The sequence below is a fragment of the Haemorhous mexicanus genome, chromosome 17 (genome assembly GCF_027477595.1).
Source record: "Haemorhous mexicanus isolate bHaeMex1 chromosome 17, bHaeMex1.pri, whole genome shotgun sequence".
In the NCBI taxonomy this organism is placed as follows: Eukaryota; Metazoa; Chordata; class Aves; order Passeriformes; family Fringillidae; genus Haemorhous; species Haemorhous mexicanus.
The window spans coordinates 3,620,997-3,641,217 of record NC_082357.1 but is presented as its reverse complement, the minus strand read 5'-3'; the positions used below and the strand labels follow the sequence as shown (position 1 = coordinate 3,641,217).

The window sequence follows — 20,221 nt, the reverse complement described above, 5'->3', positions numbered from 1 at the left end:
AGAATAATAGTGAAGTTATCACGAGGTGAAAAAATCGATTTTAGGTTTTTTAGAATGAGGGTTCAGGGGGCAAGATGGAGGAATCTGGGCATGTCCAGCCTTTCTCCTTCTTCTTCTTGGCCTCCACCTTCTTGGCTGTGATGTTGGCACTTTTGGATTGGTTGAGAGTAGAAGCTCACTGTCTAACATAGGTGATAGGTATTGGGAAGTAATTGTAAACATTGTATGTGTAGTTTTTAGTATAAAGACATAGCACCACCCCAGGGCAGGCAGAGTGCCTCTGACTGTCCTGCTGAGCAGACCTCGGCAAGACAGGAGAAAATATTTTATAGATAAGAGACAATAAACAACCTTGAGACCGAGAACTGAAGAGCTCCGACTCCTTCTCAAGCGCTGGGCTGGGAAAAAGAGACTTTCAAACTTTTCTCAGGGTCACTCAGACAAACTAGAGACCCTGACACTCCAGAATCACCTCTGTGCCTGCCCAGCACCGCCCCAGCTCCTCACACCTGCACCTGCGGAGCACACCTGGAGCCAGTCCTACCCCAGAGGAGCGGGGCTGCCCCACCTGCCCTGGCCAGACCCTCCAGGGCAAACAGAGCTCTGCGAAGCCCTGTGCTCACCCTGCCCCTCTCTGCCCCTGGCACAGACCCTGCTCAGGCCATGCCAGCACAATGCCCTGCTCCTGCTCTGCGTGCACACACAGCAGCAGGGCCAGCCCTGGTCCCCTGCCAGGACCTGGACACTGCAACCAGGGCAAGAAAGGTTCCCTGAGGAACAGCTGAGCTGGCTGCCTCACCTCCTGTCCTCCTCAGCCTCAAAAGCTGCAACAGTGCCAGGTTAGTGCTGGCAATAATTGCATTTTAATGCTTTTTAATGTACTTCACATGCAACAGGTTAAGTCAACAAGAGGGATAACTGAAGTTGCAGCATATTTCTTACACTTCTAAGGAGATCTTATATTTTTAAAGCTGACAAAATTACATTGTAAGAGCTTCCTGATCTAAAAGATTCTTTTAACACTACTAATTTATCATTCTGTTCTGAGCAGTCAATGGATTGTGTTCCTTCAAAACCTCAACCAACCAGCAATTAGAAAAATAGTTAAATTAATTCACAAACTGTCTTCCCCAAGCTGCACATTTCTTTCTTTTACCACTCTTGTCCACCCTGCCTGCCAACTCTATCTATCTCAAGTAACAACAACCTAAACCAATTCTTCTTACTGGTGGCAGTGTTCCAGAAAGCTCAGTGGAATAACACTGGATTTTGTGAGCTTTACAGGGTCTGTGCTTGCCCAGCCTCCCAGCAGAACCAGGAGCATTGGAGCTGGCTTTTCAGCCCCAGGGAGCATGTTGTCATCCTATCACAGGGGTTCCACACTGCTGTCTCCCTATCACAAGGTTTCACACCTTCTTGCTGTTTCTCATGGGCAGCTCCTCAGAGCACTGACTCTTTCCCTCTTCACACAGCAGCCAACTGACTCCAGTTCCCTTCCCAACCAACCACCCCACTCTTCTGTAGCACTCTTCTTCTCATTGCTTACAGCTGTGCCTGTTAAAGCCAGGCCTGTTCCTAATCTTTGATAATTGGCCCAGCTGTAACTCCTTAGGGGTGAGATTACTTTCTACACTCTCTTGATTTTCTTATATTCTATCCCCCTACAGGAACAAGTCCTGCATCATTTTAACTTCCCATAAAAGTTCTCTTTCCAAAATCTGAGGCCACATTTTTCTTCTCACTCAGATTTTTGGAGAAGTGATTATCCCACTACATTTGGCAGCACTCAAGGTTCCAGGGGGTTTTTTAAGCTCTGAATAACAGTGAAATAAAGTTAGTGTGGACACATCTATGCAATCACACACATGTGTGTGTTTGAGCTGCCTCTCATGCAAAACACCTGCAGATTTGGCTGTAGATTTCTGACTTGAGTCCAAAAGGAGACACAGCTGTGATCAGGACATTCCTCCTCCTTCCAGCCCCTGGGAACAGCTTTTTCCATATTAAAAGGTCTTACAAGGAAAGCCTAACACAAAATTTCTTCTAGATCTGTAGAAGAAACAAAGCATTGCCTGTACCTGACAGAAAAGCAGGCTCCTGTGACCCAGGCTGAAATGCCAAGCCCATGGAAGCTCACTCAGCCCTTCCTGCAGCTTTGAGAGCAAGCACAGACACAAATATCCACACTGATTTAAAATCAGGTCTTCCAATGAGAAAATTAACACATTCTACAGTGACTTTTTTCTTCTTTAAGGAGCAAAACATCAGAATCTGTATGGAATTTTTCTTTCAGCTGAATCCCAAAAGCCTTTAAACAACTTCTACCTGTCTACACAATGATGGGTCTGGGACAAATGTACTGCAACTTGTGCAGCTGCAGACAGGTAGGCAGGGGTTTATCCTTGCTCATTGCCAACAAATCAGATCATAAAAATCTCAGCATACCCTAATGGCCCAACTACACCTTGCAGGGCAAGAGAAAAAATACCCAAGTTTACATTTTTCTAACAATTTCTGATATTTTCAGCCAAAAATCCATTCTTTCCCCAGCACCTTCCTTTGTGGGACATCCAGCTCCTGGTTAGCCCAGGATACAGAAATTCCAGGGCTATTTCTGGACCCAGCAGGCTCAAAAAACCTTTTTTTTTTATGACAGAAGGCAGCACATGAGGATGTGTGTTTCATTTTGAGTGTTGTCACTGACAGGATGCATTGTGGAGGGCTTGAAAGACACAACTGCTACTGGGAAAACAACCAGCTCTTACTGCTGCCTGCTCATCCACCTCATTAAAAAAGGAAAGAAAGGAAGAGTTGGTACATACAAATCCCAAATGAAAGCCAATATGAGACCCAGAATACCCCAAAGAAAAGGGAAGGTGGCAGTGAAAATTTCAAGGCTGACCCAGGAATTTTCTCTCATACCTTTTACAAAGTCTAGCACTTTGATGCCTCAATCAAATATGCCCCTTCTGCCACTGCTGTATTTTAAATAACATTTGCCTCCAGTTCCAAAATATATTTCCATGAATACACAAAAGGAAAATATACAGCAGACACTGGCATTAAATATTTAACTTTCTACCTTAACAACCTTTCTTTTTTTGTGTGTGTATTTCTTGCTCCTGCTTGAGGCTAAACAGTAAGGCCAACTCATGAAGCAAAGCTGGTATCAGTCCTTATATATTATTCATTAATTTCAGATGTACCAATTCCACCTCTGTCTCTAAAGCCAGACATGTCACTTCATAATAAAGCTCTTTCAGCTCAGAAATCTAGAATTCTTATCCTCTGAAGAAACCAGGGCATACACAACATTTAGGGGGTTCAGCAGTGCATATTGTGACTTCCAAGTACAGGAGGACTTTTGATCCTGAATTTAATGAGGCAATTAAGAAACAAATACATGATTAATTTTAGACTGCCTTAAAAGACCAAGCATGATTTTCTGGCAGCAAATATAACATTATTCAACACTTTGAAGAAGCGATTGTAACTCCTCTTACACAAAAAAAATCCCACCTGATTTCTTTGCTTCCAGTTGGTCACAGAGGAGAGAAACCACTCGCTTCAATATCCCAGCACAGCTCCTTGTCACACATAGTTACAACTCCAATTGACGCTTGAAAATTACCCCTTTCTTCCTTTAGCTGCACACATTTACCAGGAAGAACAAAATTAGTGACACTTCCAGCACTCCACACAGGAAGGGCTGCCAGAGACTGACTGAGCACCTGGCTGAAGATCACACCCAGAAAATCTGGTTTGCTCTCGAAATATTATGAACAATTCATCTTTGGTTCACTGGGACTGTCTTTCAAATCTCCTCCTGACCTTGAATTACATGACAACAGAATCCCAAAGTTGTTACTTCCACTGGGTGGGGCAACACGTGAAACACTTGACCAAGTAATTTGAAAGTTCACTGGAAAGAGACTCCTGAGCACAATATTCACATCTGTTCCATCCTGCGGGTGAATTCCCCTCTGCCTGTAGAAGGTGTGAAGCTCCCTGCCCTTACACACGAGGTGAACACAGCTCTGTGTGATGAGAATTGCCATGGAGCAGTGCAACCACCTGAGCCTGAAGGAAAAACCTTCCTTCCATCTCACACTGAACAGGTACTTGGAATTGAGGGCAGTCAAAACACTTCAAAACCTCCATCTGCCAAAATGAAAAACATTCATTTGACTGCCTTTGCTGTCAACATCCCTTTCTTAAAGGCCCATGCCTGGGCTGGCTGCACTCCAAGCTGACCAGCACCCGCCCAGTGCACTTCACAGATGCCCCTCTTATGTCACACAAACAGGTATCCAATGTTGGTTCCTCAGATTTTGTTGTCATCCTATCACAGGGGTTCCACACTGCTATCTCCCTATCACAAAGGTTTCACACCTTCTTGGTGTTTCTCACGGGCAGCTCCTCAGAGCACTGACTCTTTCCCCCTTCACACAGCAGCCAACTGACTCCAGTTCCCTTCCCAACCAACCACCCCACTCTTCTGTAGCACTCTTCTTCTCATTGCTTACAGCTGTGCCTGTTACAGCCAGGCCTGTTCCTAATCTTTGCTAATTGGCCCAGCTGTAACTCCTTAGGGGTGAGATTACTTTCTACACTCTCTTGATTTTCTTATATTCTATCCCCTCACAAGATTTTATGCAAAATGACCCTTCTGTCACTTACATTTGGATTATTATGCAGAAGTTTTGTCCCTAAAGTGGAAAAAAAAAAAGCTATTATTACCTAATGGTATCTAACAATAGACAGATTAAAGCAGAACATGGAATTTAATACTGGCTTGAATATTCAGAATAACTAATGAAAACTGTGGACAGTGATTTACAGTGCTAGCATTGCAATGTGTTATCACACCTTCTGACAGAGAAAAGCATTTACTAACACACTTCCAGAAGAACAATCTGTTTAACACAGATTTTTGAAAGATTTTTTTCTTGCTGCAGCAATTTGCCTTGTATGCTTAAACATCACTCGTTTTGCTTTGCCAACCAAACATGGTAGAAGTTCAGTGTTTATACAGAGTACACTGGAATGTCAGGTGCTTATTGAATTGCTTTTGTAGCCAATTTCCTTGCCCCTCAAGGCTCATTAGTCAGTCATCTAATCATTCCATGCAGTAATGCTCCCTCTGTGTTTCCTCCTGGAGTTCAGGAATATATCTTCATCTGTGCTCCCAACAGTGGTGTCCTTCAGCCACAACCTTTCTCAGGGCTCTCTGCCTGCCTGCCAGCCCTGCTACCTGTCCCATGTGGAGGTGCATTCCCCAGCACCCATTAATTCTGCTCCACCATGCACTCAGCCATCTGGACAGGGAGCTAATGAAGAAGGACTGCTGTTCCAGGAAAAATCCGTGTGGTTTTGCAGTGATGGGTTTGCTGCACCTGCCCACCTGAGTGTTTCACAAAGGTGCAGAAGGAAATCAGGGAATGCTGCTGAGCTCCCTTCAAACCTGCAGCCAGGGTGTGGAGAGGAGATGAAAAAGCAAGGCGCCAACCTCTGGAGTGGCTGTGAGCTTCAGAGCCCCAGGGAGCTCTGGGTGAGGCTGTGCCTCAACTCCCAGTGACAGGGGTCAATCCTGGGCTCAGTCCAGTCAAACATCTCCACTACTGATGTCATGGTGGGGCACGGTGTCACTGCTGTGGCACAGGACAGGCTGATACCCCAGGGGCTCCTGCTGCCAGCCCCCACAGGAAGGTGAGATGGGCTGGCAAAGTCCCACAGCTGGCAGGAACAACCCCAGGCACCAATAAATGCCAGGATCCCGGGGGTTGGAAAGGTCCTGGGGTGCTACAGCCAGGCTGAACAGCCAGCAGCATTCCCTAAATGCTGCAAAGAAGGGCCAGAGCATCCTGGGGAACAAGATCTGGGAGAGGAACAGCTCTGCCAGCAGGCTGAGAACATCCTCCTCACCTCCCAGCCAGCACAGTGAGGCCACCCCTGGAGTGCTGTGCCCAGTTCTGACATCCCCAGGACAGGGGAAACAAGGACAGAGCCACCAAAGGGCTGCTGAGCTGCTGAAGGTCCTGGAACACCCCTCAGGTGAGGAAAGGCTGAGAGAGCTGGGGCTGCTGGAGAAGGCCAGGGGGAGCCTCATCAATGTGTAGAGAGATCTGAAAGTGGGGTAAAAGCAGGACAGGCTGTCCCCAGTGGTGCTGTGACAGGAGCAGAGCAGGGAGCACCAGCTGGCAGCCAGGAGGTTCTCCCAGAACACCTGGGGCTGCTCCTCTGGGAGGGTGATGAGCCCTGGCAGCCAGCTGGGGATGTTCCAGCTGGGGTGGCTCCACCTGGGACACATCCAAAAGCCACCTGGGCAGCCAGCTCTGGGTGTCCCTGCCCAGCTCTGGTGGGACCAGAGCACATCCAGAGGTCCCTTTCTGTCCCTGCCAGTCTCTGCTCCTGTTCAGTCCATACTGTATGTAAACACACACATTAAAAAAACAAACCAACAACCAACAAAAAAAAAACCTCCCAGAACTAACCCCAAACAAGCAAAAGACATGCCCAGAAGCAAATTAATAATTTGCTGCCCAAAAGAAATTGTAGACATTTGGAAGTGTCAAGCCAGCAGGCAAATTGTATTTTCAAAGCTGAGTTTCAATTCAGTTTAAGCAGCTGACTGAGAATTCCTTGGGATCCAGTTTCCAGAGAAACTGACAGCAGGTGTCACTGAATTAGCACAGCAGTAAGGCTATTTATTTGTTTATTTAGTATTTCAAACACCAATAGCTGTTTAGGTGAAGTTACTATACACACAGTTTGTATCTAAACACTGAAGAACTGTCCAGCTGCCTGCATACTATAAATATGTGTTTCTTTTTTTGGGAGGCTGGAGGGAAGGAAAAAAGGGAGAAATGAACTTTCTCTGAGTAGAATTCTGACAGAAGGAGGGCTTGAAAAGCACCCCATGAGTAGCTACTGGAGCAAGAAATGCCCCACGTTGTGCTCTCCAATCCCCAGGGCACTGCAGCTTCTCAGCTGCTGCATTCTGCTCTTCTGTGCATACAGAGAGCAACAAAACTCATTTAGGAGTTTTCTAAACATTGGGATTTAATTCCACAGCAGAGAAGAAACAAGGACAATAGGAGCACTGCAAGTTATCTACACACAGGCATAGAATTTCTGAGAAATGCAATTTTGGATACCAAATGGTGTAGAATTCTTCTCATAATGGAAAAGTGGCTAGGTTGAAGTGCTTTGGAATAATTATAATATAAAATGAAAAGCTTCTTGATGCATTATATTACTTGAGTTGGAGTCATTCTCTTGAGTTTCTATTTTTAAACCATGATAGTGTGTTAATGAAACTTTTCAAGGAAACTTCAGCTACAGACAGGGGAAACAAATTGCTGGTAACCCCTTCAGAGCTTCAGCTGAAAGTCACCATGAAAGGAGCATTAAATGGGCATCAGTTTCATAGGCAGGAAAACTGATGATTCAAATTCAGGCTTGTATTAAGCTTGTAGAAATATAATTTACACAACATAAACCCAGAATCCAAAGAATTTATTACAAAATATCAAATTATTTCCTCCTCAACATACAAAGTGCATATATTAATAAGTAAATAAATAAAAAGATATCTTATTTTTAAATATTATTATTTATTATCAAGAAAAGCTTCTTGATGCATTATATTACTTGAGTTGGAGGAATTCTTGAGTTTCTATTTTTAAACCATGATAGTGTGTTAATGAAACTTTACAAGGAAACTTCAGCTACAGACAGGGGAAACAAATTGCTGGTAACCCCTTCAGAGCTTCAGCTGAAAGTCACCATGAAAGGAGCATTAAATGGGCATCAGTTTCATAGGCAAGAAAACTGATGATTCAAATTCAGGCTCATAGAAATATAATTTACACACATAAACCCAGAATCCAAAGAATTTATTACAAAATGTCAAATTATTTCCTTCTCAACATACAAAGTGCATATATTAATAAATGAGTAAGTAAATAAATAAAAAGAAATATTATTTTTTAACTGTTTCCTAAAAAAAGTTAATGGCTATTTTTTGGTCCATTACCACAAAGAACATAAGGAATCTTGTTCCAGATCCTGCAGGTTGCTCCAAAAGGGAAGAAACCTTCTCACTCTCCTCAGCTGCCTGAAAGGAGCTCTAGTGAGGAGGGAAAGAGTGTCAAGTTGCTCCAGGGTGGGTTTACAGTGGCTATCACAAACAATTTCTTCATGGAAAGATTTGTCAAACGCTGCAAGAGGATGCCCAGGGAGGTGCTGGAGGCCCCATCCCTGGAGATGTTTAAAAGACAGGTAGGTGTGGTGCTAAGGGCCATGGCCCAGGGGTGAGCTGGCACTGCTGGGTTCACAGATGGATCTGGTGATCCTTCCCCACCCAAACGATTCCATGGTCTCAGAAAGCTTGGTCTGGTTCCTGTCCTCAGGGAAGACAAATAAGAACAGAAGAGATTCATTCCCTCAAGGCCAGAAGTGGAGGAGTTCACTGCAGGAAAAGAGACAAGCCCAATGTCTGGGGAGAAATGATCCCTCTGACTCAACTGATATCAGAAGGATAATTAATTACTTTATTATACTATTTTATTCTGTACTATATTACACTACATCTAAACTGAACTGCACAAGCACCCAACTCAACTCAACAAAATCTTGTGATTTAGTATCATCTTGTGAATTAGTATCAACTACAAGGCTGGTGGAAGAAACCACACTATTCTTTTTGTAGAAAATTAGGAGCTCTACAGAAGATGTGTGTGCCTTCATTTGAAAGCTGGTTTCAACTTCATTGTTTCGTAGGGTGATATATTTTTTCCTGCAGATGATAATAACACCAATCTGTGTTAAAAATTTGTGTTCCAGCTTTTTCAATTTTTCCTTTTGCATTTTTTGAGTATCTATTTCCCTCCTTCTGCATAGGAGATGTGAATTTGGATTATCAGCTACTTTCTGAATACTGCAAATTTTGTCTGCTGTCAGTCTGGACACACATTGGCCCTGACAGGCCAAGGAAACCAAACCCCATTACTCTGGGTAAACAATCTCCATATTGCATTCTGCTTTGGCACAGCACAGAAGCAGCAAATGAGATAAGAACTGTTTTTTCTTTTTCTGAGGTTCCTCACTGTGATTCCCAGAAAATATCCTTGGGAAGCTGTGGTGGTGTTCACAGGGGTCCCAGGATGAGGGAAGAGATGAGAATCTTGACTCCATGTTTCAGAAGGCTGATTTATTATTTTATGATATATATTATATTAAAAGAAAATGGTATGTTAAAACTATACTAAAATAATAGAAGAAAGGATTTCATCAGAAGGCTAGCAAGGAAAGGAATGGAATGATAATAAAATCTTGTGACTGACCAGTGAGTCTGAGACAGCTAGACTATGATTGGCCATTAATTAAAAACAACCACGTAAGACCAATCAAAGATGCACCTGTTGCGTTCCACAGCAGCAGATAATTATTTTTTATAATTTCACTTCTGAGGCCTCTCAGCTTCTCAGGAGAAAAGATCCTAGCAAAAGGATTTTTCATGAAATATGTCTGGGACAGGAAGTCATGCCTTGCTTTGCTCTGTGAAGAGAAATGTGGCCACAGTTCACCAACTCCTGGCAGGTCACCTGCCTACCCCAGAAGAACCCAGCAAAGCCCTTGCCAGATTTCCAGAGATGAGTTGTGAACAGCCAGCCCAGCTCACAGGGTGCCCACAGTGCCATGTGCAGCTGCTGGATGCAGATGTGAGCATCCCAGAGCCTCAGGCAGAGCCTCAGAGCTGCTCAGGATGCCCTGGCCATGCCCAGAGCAGCACCCTGCCTTGGCAGAGCCCTGTGCCCACCTCCCAGAGCAGCCTGAAGCCAGCCTTGAGCTTTCCAGAATGGACCTCACACCCCTCCCATGCCAGGTTAGACCCCACAGACAGTGCTCCCACATCCCACAGCAGCCTGGCAGCTCCTAGGAGCTTTCCAGAATGGATTTCTCTGGAGGGCCTTGACAGCTGGCAGGCAAGCAAGGCTGAGTTAATAGAAGAAATAACAATTGATGATTTTTGAGTGCATCCATAGCAAGGAAGAAGCCAAGGCTGTCAGCATGGAACAGATTAGAAGATTAGAAAAGACACATGAGAATTTTTGTAAGCTGGACTAGGTGCATAAGTAGATGTGCATATGTGCCTTTTTAAATTTCTGTAAAACTTTTGCCAGTTATTTTAACGTTAATTGCTCTGCACCAATTAATATAATGTGGTTAATGACTTTAAATCACACTTTGTTAAGAGTCTATAAGCTAGAAAACACACAGAATAAAATATTATTTTCTTCTTAGACGCTGATCACGTGTGTATGTCACCTCCAGCCTAACAATAACAGATCTCAGTCCCCCCATGCCAGGGCTGGAGCCCACACACCCACAGACATTTCTCTGCTTTCTGGTTAAACTGACCCCGTTGAGCAGGAGCCCTAGCAGAAAACCCATTTCCAGCCATCCCAGCAGAGCTGAACAGAAACCCACTGCTGTTCCAGCCCCTCCTAATGATTTCTGAAACGATGGCCATAAATCCCACAATCCATTTTCTTCATGGTGGAAAAGCCCCTCCTTCACCCACAGAACTCCAGAGGGTAGGAGCAGAGACAGCCTGGCCTTTGCACAGGGTACCCCTGGGTGCTGCCCCAGGAACACCTGAGAGGGATGAAACAGGCTGGGTGTGCTTTCCTGACATGAATGAACAGCAGCCCCAGGACCACCAGGTTTGTTTCCAACTGCTCCACGAGGTCACTGCCCTTGAGCACCATCACTGTCCCTCAGGCCCAGGCTTGGACCTGTTTTTCTCTTCAAGGGAAGCCCTCCATGGGCACTGGCTCCTTGTGTGCATTAGCCTTAAAGCAGCATTTTCCACCTCTGGGAAATTGAACTCCCCCTCCTACCTTTTTTTTTTTCTTTTTTTCTAAATGAGGATTGAGCCTCAAAAATTAATCCAGTGGGAGAAATTTACTGGAAACAGTGAAATGTCTAACACACAAAGCTAAAACACTTAATGGCACTGCCTAAATGCTGAAAAAAATCAGGCTTTGAAAATAGCTATGTGAGAAATCATCCTTTATTTCCCACTACAATACCTCAAGTAGGAGAAAACTGTCATGTGCTGCATTTTTTGTTTTTTTAATCAGCAGCTGCTCACAGACATCCCTGCAGGTGTTTAACTATTGAAATCTCACATTTAAAAGAGCGACTTCTGTGCAGCTACACTGAATACTCCTCAGATCTGTGACCAGGATGAAGCACAGCAGTCAGCAAACACATTTTCCTACTTCCCCCAAAACCAGTGGAGTTATTCTGCTAGGGAACACAGGGAATGCTGCAGAAATCCTTCAGCCTAACAGAGCAGGCAAAAAAACCCCAAAGAAACAGAAAAAAGGAGAATTTTCTCCAGCACTATGCTGCCTATTAGTTCAGCTTCCTTAACCAAAGTCCATCCTTAATTTAAAAACCAAATCAAACCTTCTCAGCATCTGTTGCAATGTGACTGGACAGGACAATGCTGCCTTTAGAGGGTTAGCAATGGAGCAGGATTCAGAGCCAGAGTGGAATTTCCCATTCCAGGGGCAGCAGCAGCTCCCACTGCCCAACCTGGAACGACATCCCTGCCAAAAATCTCTGGGAATTCCTGACGAGAGGCTGGGAGCAGCCTCTCTCCCAGAGATTTGGTGGCTGGAGGGGCTTGGGGGGGAGCCCAGGGCCCCACCTGGGCCAACAGGATTTGGGGTGTTTGTCATCAGCTGCCAAAACTGCATTAAGGGCAAATGCACTAAAACCAATCCTGGAAAATGAAATAGCTCCTTCCCAGCCTACAACCTCAGCAATGCTGTACTTTGGGGGTTTGTACTCCAGAGATATCTTTTTTAGCTGCCTTGCCTGCCTTGATTCTCATTTGCATGATCTGAAAATCACTCCAGCAGTGTGAGGTGAGGAAAAGCAAGGAGTAAGTCACAAAAAATGGGTAAACAAATGCTTCAAGATCTTGAAGAGAAAGTTGAGGAAAGAGAAAATGTAAAGTAAATTTCTCCTTGGAAATGTAATTAAAAACCTTGAAGTGAAGCTAGGCTATTTCATAACTGTGAATATACAAAAAAAAGAAGAACAGAGTGTGGGAAATAGTAAAGGTAAGAAGATTTTCAGAAAGTTGGGATCTTCCATCTTCCTGCCTGTTGAGACATCATGTAATGATGCTGATGCCTCAAATAAAGCTCAGGAAATATCTCCCAGCAGTCCTGCTCCATTCATGCAGAGAAAAAACCCCAACACACTCCAGAAGAACAAAATGACATCAGCTCCTTAAGAAGAGCTGAAGGAAGGAGCCTTTTCTCTTCAGACAGGATTCCTGGTGAGCACAGTGAGTGCTGCAGGTGATCAGCACTGGGGGGACCTGGCCACAGGGACCAGAGAGGGGCTGGAGCTGGTGGCAGCAGGGACCCAGGTGTCCCTGTGGAGCTGTGGCATGTCCATCCCTGGGTGAGGACCCAGTGCTGACAGAGCCTGGGGACACAGGAGCCAGGTTCAGGGGCATCCCTGTGCTGCCCACGGAGCTGGCTCGGGTCTGGCTTCCCTGGCACCAGGCTGTGCGTCCTGCTCATGGCCACAGCTCCATCTGTTCCTGCACACCTGAGGAAAGCTCCATCTGCCCAGCCCTGCACAGGGCAGCCTGGCACCCTGCCACAGTCCCTGCTTCAAACACTGGGGTCAGCATGGTCAGCCACTCCTCCCAGACGAGGAATTCTGCATCCTTCACACTCTGTGCTGGTAATTTGCACCCACAGGGAAGGGAGAGTCTTCTCCACAATGTCATCATGGTATTGATTTTTGAAATGCAACGGAGACAAGGAACAGCTCATCTGGTTTTTATTACTGTGTATAAACAGTGGCAAAATAATCTCCAAATGAGAGAGACAGATTTGATTAGACACATCAGAGTTCAAACACACACCCTGGCTAGGCAAACAGGAGGAGTGTGCCAGCATTCTCAAAATGCCTCACAATACAGGAAGGAAACCTACACGGGAAACAAAAATCTCAATTAGAAGCTAAGGTGCAATACTGTCAATGACATCCTCACTTGGCAAAGTGTTTTACTGCACACAGTCTGAGGAGGAGTTACACACGGGGAAAGCTGGTGTGTACATGGAGGTCGTGCCAGCCTTGGCCCAGACATAAATCCCTTTTCAGCAAAGTATTTAAACTAAACAGGCCTGTATTGCCATGGTGTTACATCACTTACCATTTCTATAATATTCCATTTCAGGGAAATTATTGTGTAAAACAAAAGGGCTGTATGACAAGAACATACTGACATCTGCTGGCTTCTCCAAATGCATTTCTCTCAAGATTAGGATTTTGTGTCCTCAGCAGGTTTTCCCCTATCTAATGGGCTGCATAACAAATTAACAGTGTCTATCTCTGAATATACAAATTAAACCAGTTATTCTGTATTTGCAAATGTTAAAGTGTGTGTGACATTCTGTGGTTAAGCAATTCACACAAAAAGACTTCTCTTCCATCTATGACTTCTAGAGGATCACAGGAAATTACTTTTGCCTAATTTGTATGAAAACACCCAGCGATAGGGCACAAAATTTACATTCAAATAATCATTTCCCTCATTTCTTTCCAACAAAAGACCAGTATTTCCAATTTGCTATCCAAAACTCTAACTGGAGCTGTCACTCAGGCCAGGCTCATCACGGCAAGTATTGTTTCCCAGTAATGATCAGCCAATTAAAAGACCAGATTTTATTTGTAGCAGCACTGTGGCCAAAGGAGATGTAGATAACACCCAAATCACCTAGCACACCTATCCAGGGTGATAGCCAAACACAGCAGAGAAGATCAATTATCTCTTCTCATTCACCACAATCAACACAGGCATTTTGAGAACCACAACGTGATCCCAAACACTGAGCATCTTCCAAACCTACAGCCTGCAGAAGTCAGACATCCCAGCTCCTACAGCAGCTCTAACCTGGCATGCTTGTGAATAGGGAATATTCTGTAAATCTTCATGCACTTCTAAATTCATCATTTGAAAAGGGTGTGATAAATTCATTTAATGCTTTCTGCAGGAATCCTAGCTTAGCATTTCCTCCCTCGTGTGCGCTGTAACACAAAGTTATGGATGACAGTTTAAACACAAAATAGAAGGAATTCAGAATCATAATTCACAGTGTCAGCATTTAGTCACTGAGGCATAAATTTGGTATTGGAAACAATGATGCAAATCATCAAATAATAACAGTCGCCAAGCTGTGCTGAGTGCAGATCATAAACACCTTCCTCAGTATCTCTGTATTTCCACACCAACTATCAGCTGCAAGGTCAATTCCTTTTATCAGCTCATTAGTTGGACTCATTTCAGAGTTGTGAAGAGGTAAATGAAAACCACAAATTCACCTTTTGAGTGCATTATTTGAGTACATTCCTGCTGTATGCACTGGTGTGTTCTGCTGAGTGCATCACCCTCCCACTGCTTCCTCTTCCAGCGTGGTGCCAGGCAGGACCACCCACACCTCAGTGTCCAGCAGCAATAGCACTGTGCTACAACATTCACCTGGAATTCCCTTTCAATTTCCTCGTTTGAGAAAGTTTATTAAATTATTTAAACTTCTTATATATTAAACATCAGCAGAGAAAATGCTGAGGCAAAAAAAAATAAAAGGAAGGGGAGTACATTATTACCCTAGAAGTCTCCTATTCTTTAAAAGGTGATTCCAGATTCTTCAGATTCACAGATGACAAGAGCCAGCCTTCCAGCAGAGTGAGAGGAAAAATGCATCTTTAGGAGATCCCCAAAGGCAGTTTTGAGCACAGGATCCCTGTTTGCCCCACTCAGCCCAGCACACGCTACTGCCAGAGCCACTGCACAAACACCAGAATTAAAAAATTATAATAACAATTAAAAAAAGATCAGCTTTCCTCTTATCAATTCAGAGGCCTCAAAATGACCCTCAAAGGTGCGGGATCCACTGTGGGCTGCCCTGATGTGAACAGGCAAAACTGATGAGGGAGGTAAGAGGAGAAGCACAAATGGTACATGATGCAGGAAGAGCAAAAGTGTTCCTCCTCCCCGTCATGATCAATATCATTTCCTGCTGGTTTACATGACAGAAGGGCTGCTGAGCTTTGGGGGCTCACTTTGGAGACCTTCAAAGAAGAACCACCAGATCAAACTATGTGGCATTTTAAGTAGCAAATGCATGAGGTGTTACTACAGCATAGCTCAGGAGTCATCTGCTCTGCCCACGAGGAAACACTGGCTGAGCATGAGCTTCTTAGAACAATACTGAGATCTGCTGAAGGACAGCTTTGACTCAAACACGGGGACAGCAACAAAGCAGCCAATTTACCACCTAACATTTCCCTCCTAATAAAGATGCATCCACTCATGCAACCAATAGAGCCAACTTCATTGGCAAAGTGTGACTCTCTCAGAGCAGGGCACACATGATGACTACAGTTTGATTTTGGCAACCAGAAGTCTGAAATCTGCAGGCAGGAAGAGTTAATCACCTTTCTCACTTACTCTCCATTACTGCCTCACTTGCATTTATTACCTCCTTGTGAACAGTATGGTCATGTACCAGGAATAATTCATATTAGAACTATTCCAAGGACTACAGAAAACTTTATTCAAGCTAATTTGTACCTTAATAATTCTTGATTAAGACAGCTTCACCCTGAGAAAACTCCAATAACTTTTTTTTTACACACAAATTAGTGTCCCATCTTTTTGCTTCTTGCGCAGTCAGTGACAAAGTATTTAGTGGCTTCATTGGGGAAACAATTTTTACAGCTTTAAGATTTCCTATTTGCTAGAAATACATTAGAAATCTGGGTTCATATTTTAGTCTACTGCTTTGTAACAGTGCAAATATGGAAAGAGAAGAAAAGTCTAGGTTACTTTTCATATCAAGGGAAACTTCCTAATTTTCCTTTAATTTTCCCTGCTTGTAAAGCTGTAACACAGCAAAGCATCACAGTAACTACCAGATATATCAACTAAAAATGCCATGCTTTAAAGCAAGTTGATAAAGGAACACTGATATTAAGAGTTACTGTTTTATTCATCAACACAACTCCCCCAAAGCAGCACAGTTGTTAACAGTGCCACAGCAGCCCCCAGGCTGCCAGCCCATGTCAATCAGCCACAAGCTGAGCTGGTGACAGACCCTGACAGGGCCATCACAGCTCCATGGTCACCACTTGAAAACAAATTTGCAGCTGGAGCCCAGGTAATGGTGCTGATTGGAACAGAGCTGCTGGGAACCATTACCTGTGGAGAGACTGGATTTTTACCTGTATGTATTTACTGTGCTGTTGTGTTTTCCTACATTTGACCACTTTGATTGCTTGAGTTTTAAAATGGTTTCAGATTACTTCTTTTCATTCCAGACAGGGTTTTTAGCTGAGATGGGATTGAGACCTCACTGTCCTTTACATCCCCACAGTCCTGCAGACCCCCAGGTACACCACAGCACCAGAACTTCACTGTGGCACACTCTGGATTCATTAGAGCAGGAAAGCACCTCATATTTAGAACACAATGAAGCATTTAGGTTCCTGTCACTCTAGGACATGAAACAGAAAGATGTGGACACTGGATTTTCCAAGGCAAAAAGGAGAAGTTTAATTCTGACTCCAACATTGATAGATTCCCAAAAGTGGCAGCGGATTGGAGGGTGACAGTGCCACCTCTCCAATGACACTGGGCAAACCAACAGTCCATCAAATTTCTCCTCCTCCATAAAGAATGCAAAACAATCAGCTATTTACAGAAATGTGTGAGAAAGTTTGTTACAAGAATGTAATCAGAAGGCTCAGAAAAACTTAAAAGATCAGGGCGACAGGTTCCCACCTAAGCCAAGTTTGTACATATGAGATTTCCAGTGATGCTTGAGTCCTTTTTAAAATCCACTCAGGTTCTGCCACACACACACATTTTAAAGAAGGCAGTTCAGGCTGCACTGAAGCTGCAGCTTGAGTCCATTCAAAAGCAGGAACACAACCATGAGCACTGAAACAACAGGAAGGGGAAAACCCCTGGCTAAACCACATGAAAAGGCAAACATGTAAGGAGAGCTATCATCACAAGTTGATTACAAACCCTCCTGCAGAGAAATGGCAGCTGCTGGAAACAAAACACTGCCCACAGTGCTTGAAGGGGCCAAACTACTTCACGGCATCCTTCTGCCTGTTTGGAGCAATGTGTCCAGAGAAGAAGTGATTAATCAGGTGGCTCACTGGATATGGCAGCTCCCAGAGTGAGGATGGAAGATCATACCAGCACCAAAACTGACTGATTTGGAGGCTTTTTACAGTGGGAGGAATAAAAGACAGCTTCAGCATCAAAGAAGATGTGATTTTAGAATAAGGCTTGTGCAGGAGGATCTGGCTGTGCCCTGTACCCCAGAGAGCTCCATGCACCAGGGCACAGGTAAATCCCACCCTGCCCCACCTGAAAACTGGGCTTTAGGGCTGATTATTCCCAGAGTGCCATAGGAACCTTAATAACCAGCTACAGCCAAAGATTCAGCACCAAAACAAAGTGAAAGCAACGCTGTAAAACAGAAATAACGAGACAAAAACACGAATCAAAAACTCCCAGGTAATACTGGGGACTGGAAAACAGTAAGAATGAATGAATCAGGTTTGAAGCTGAGGACGTTCACAGGGAAGCAAGTGTGTGAAACATGCAATATGGCCAATTTGGGGATTGGGCAAGAGCCCAGCACTAGTAATGGCCAGGGCAAAGCTGCTGGGTGCCCCGTGGCCAGCACAGCATCACGATGGCAACAAGAGCAGGGCACCAGGAAGGGAGGGAGCCATTTGGAGAGTGTCCTAAATTAAGGAGTGGGAAAAGGGTCTAATATCACAGAAAGATCAGGAGGATATCTAGATCCATTCATCTTCCTGCTGGGTCACTCTGTGTGGCTCAATTCAAACTGCACTCTGGGACTTCCTTAGCATTTTTATTGTTGCAGGCTCAAAATGGGGATCACCATGTGGTAGATGACATTTTAGGCAGCTTATCTTCCATGCTGCAGGAAGGACATTTAGGTAACTACTTACTGACACAGTGCACTGCCTGACAAGGAGTGACACTATTTTATTTTTTTTTTTCTTAATCCTGGAGCTTCACTGTAGAGATTCATTGTAGCAGCAGAGAGTATTTCACATTATTTCCTGAGATGCTGATCAGAGAGAACCATCCAGTAGCAGGACTTGAAACTGATGCCTCAATGTCTTTTCCCACAGAAGGAGGAAGGCTGTATGCTCTGCTCTGTGGTCAGAAACCACACAGGCTGTGCTGCATCAAGGGAAATGTTACAGAATTACATCCATGTGGAGACAAAAAGATTATTCTGAAAGCAGGGTTTAATACTGCATTCTACAATTTCATACAGGCACTGTTTACACGTTCTTTATTGACAGTCAAAATCATCTGCTCAACAAAATATCTCCATAATATTGCATAATCCTTAATTTGGGAATGAATGCTAACTACAAAACCAGTGAATGAACAGAGCAGACAAAGATAGCAATATTGGCTCTGACAGAAACTACCAAGCCTTTTTCCTGGATCAGTGCCATTCAACTTTGTCTAATTTCTCTCTCCTCAAACCCTAAATTACCAATTCTCTACAACACATGGAAGAACTCAGACACCTAAGGGCCGATTTATCAAAACACATTTACAAGGCAAAAGCAGAAACTCAAGAACTGGCCATCCCGAGGAGCAGTAGTGCTGACTCACCAGCCAAACCACTTTGGTGAGAGATGGCTGCCATTAATCATTGAACAGACATAGAAAGGATATGTTTTTTCAAGACAACAAGATAATTACACAATGTTTTACTTTGAAACCCAGGGCTCTGGATCTGTTGGAGGTGCACAGCAGACTGTCAGTTTTGTAAGACAATAGCATTATGTGTGTAACTGTTTTCTACATGTGTCTCTCATCTGTAAGCTGCAGGAAGAGAAAAAAGCCTTTAAACACCCAAAGGACAGACTACAGGATGAGCTAAGTCCAGGGAAAGCAACTGCACCTCCCCTGGGCTTTCCCAGCAGGGCAGCACACATGGATTTAGTGTTTGATCTCAGGTGAACATGGGGCTGATTTCAACACAGCAAAACTTTTCTCATTCAACAGAAGTACAGCTGTCCAACACAACCATCCTTCCCTCCACCTGTACACAGGGCTTCCTCCACCTTCTCCACAACTGCTCCAGCTGTTGGGAGTACTTTGCTATGAAATAGTGCCACTTCCTTGTTTAAACCTTCTCCTGAATTTCCCACCCACATTTTAACACACTCACACCTTCAAAACAATTTGCTTTTAGAGCTGGAAATTTCTACATCAAGTCTGAGTTTCCCTGAATTTCTCAAGAGAAAAAAGAAAGAAAAAATATTTTCAGGCCAGCTTCTTCCTGCTCTGATCATATAATGTTTGCTCACACCTAATACAGAGACTGAACTCAGAGACAATAAAATCTTTACAGAACTTATGGAACCAGCAGCCAGGAGAGCAAGACATTATGGGTGTCCTCATCAAGAAAATTGGTCAGCACACATTCATATTTTGTTTGGTTCTAGAAGAAAATCCAGTGGAACAGTGATAATAAATGCCCAAAGGTAAAGTCTGGATCCCAACTATCACTGCAACAGACTCAAATCAAAATCAAAGAAGTGCAAAACACACAGAAAGCTGAGAGGCACTAACTCCCCACTTAGGCCAACTCCCTTCAGAGTTGGACTTGATCCTTGTGGGTCCCTTCCAACCCAGAACATTCTGTGGGTGTGATTCTGTGCAACTCCAGCTCTCACTACCTTTGCTTTAGCACCGAGGAGCCTAAAGACAGCAATGGCTTGGGATGTATTCTAGGCTCTATCATTGAAATTCACTATTTTAGCACTGTAACCTCTCCTTGCTGTATCCTAAACTTTCCTGGCCAGGGGTTATGCACCAGAGGGCTGAAGCCAAGCGTGTTGCAAACAGAGAATCTGAGTATTTGTAGTGCTTGTCCCAGGCAGCTGCACCTGGCCCTGCAGCCAGCCCTGTGCTGTTTATCTTCAAGTGATTTAGCTCTGCATGCTTGCCCTTTGACACAGCCAAGCTTTCAGCTCACCCATGCTCCCTCACACCTTCCCAGCTGAAGCACAGGCAATTATTTAATGCATTTCAGTTTGCTCA

General features: G+C 44.2%; 1 protein-coding gene across 31 annotated transcripts in view; it reads right to left on the bottom strand.

The window, feature by feature from the left end:
• The window catches only part of RBFOX1 (RNA binding fox-1 homolog 1), a 1,186,796-nt gene that overhangs the window by 784,940 nt on the left and 381,635 nt on the right, over positions 1-20,221 (bottom strand). For 14 of the 31 annotated variants that reach the window (XM_059861554.1, XM_059861564.1, XM_059861550.1 and 11 more), the window contains exon 1: positions 3,520-3,741. The exons of 7 other annotated variants lie outside the window; for them this stretch is intronic. The gene's annotated coding sequence lies outside the window, so the exon portion shown is untranslated. Of the gene's footprint in view, positions 1-3,519; positions 3,743-20,221 lie in introns of those variants that run through there. 10 more of the 31 variants (XM_059861573.1, XM_059861574.1, XM_059861570.1 and 7 more) reach the window with 3 other exon arrangements.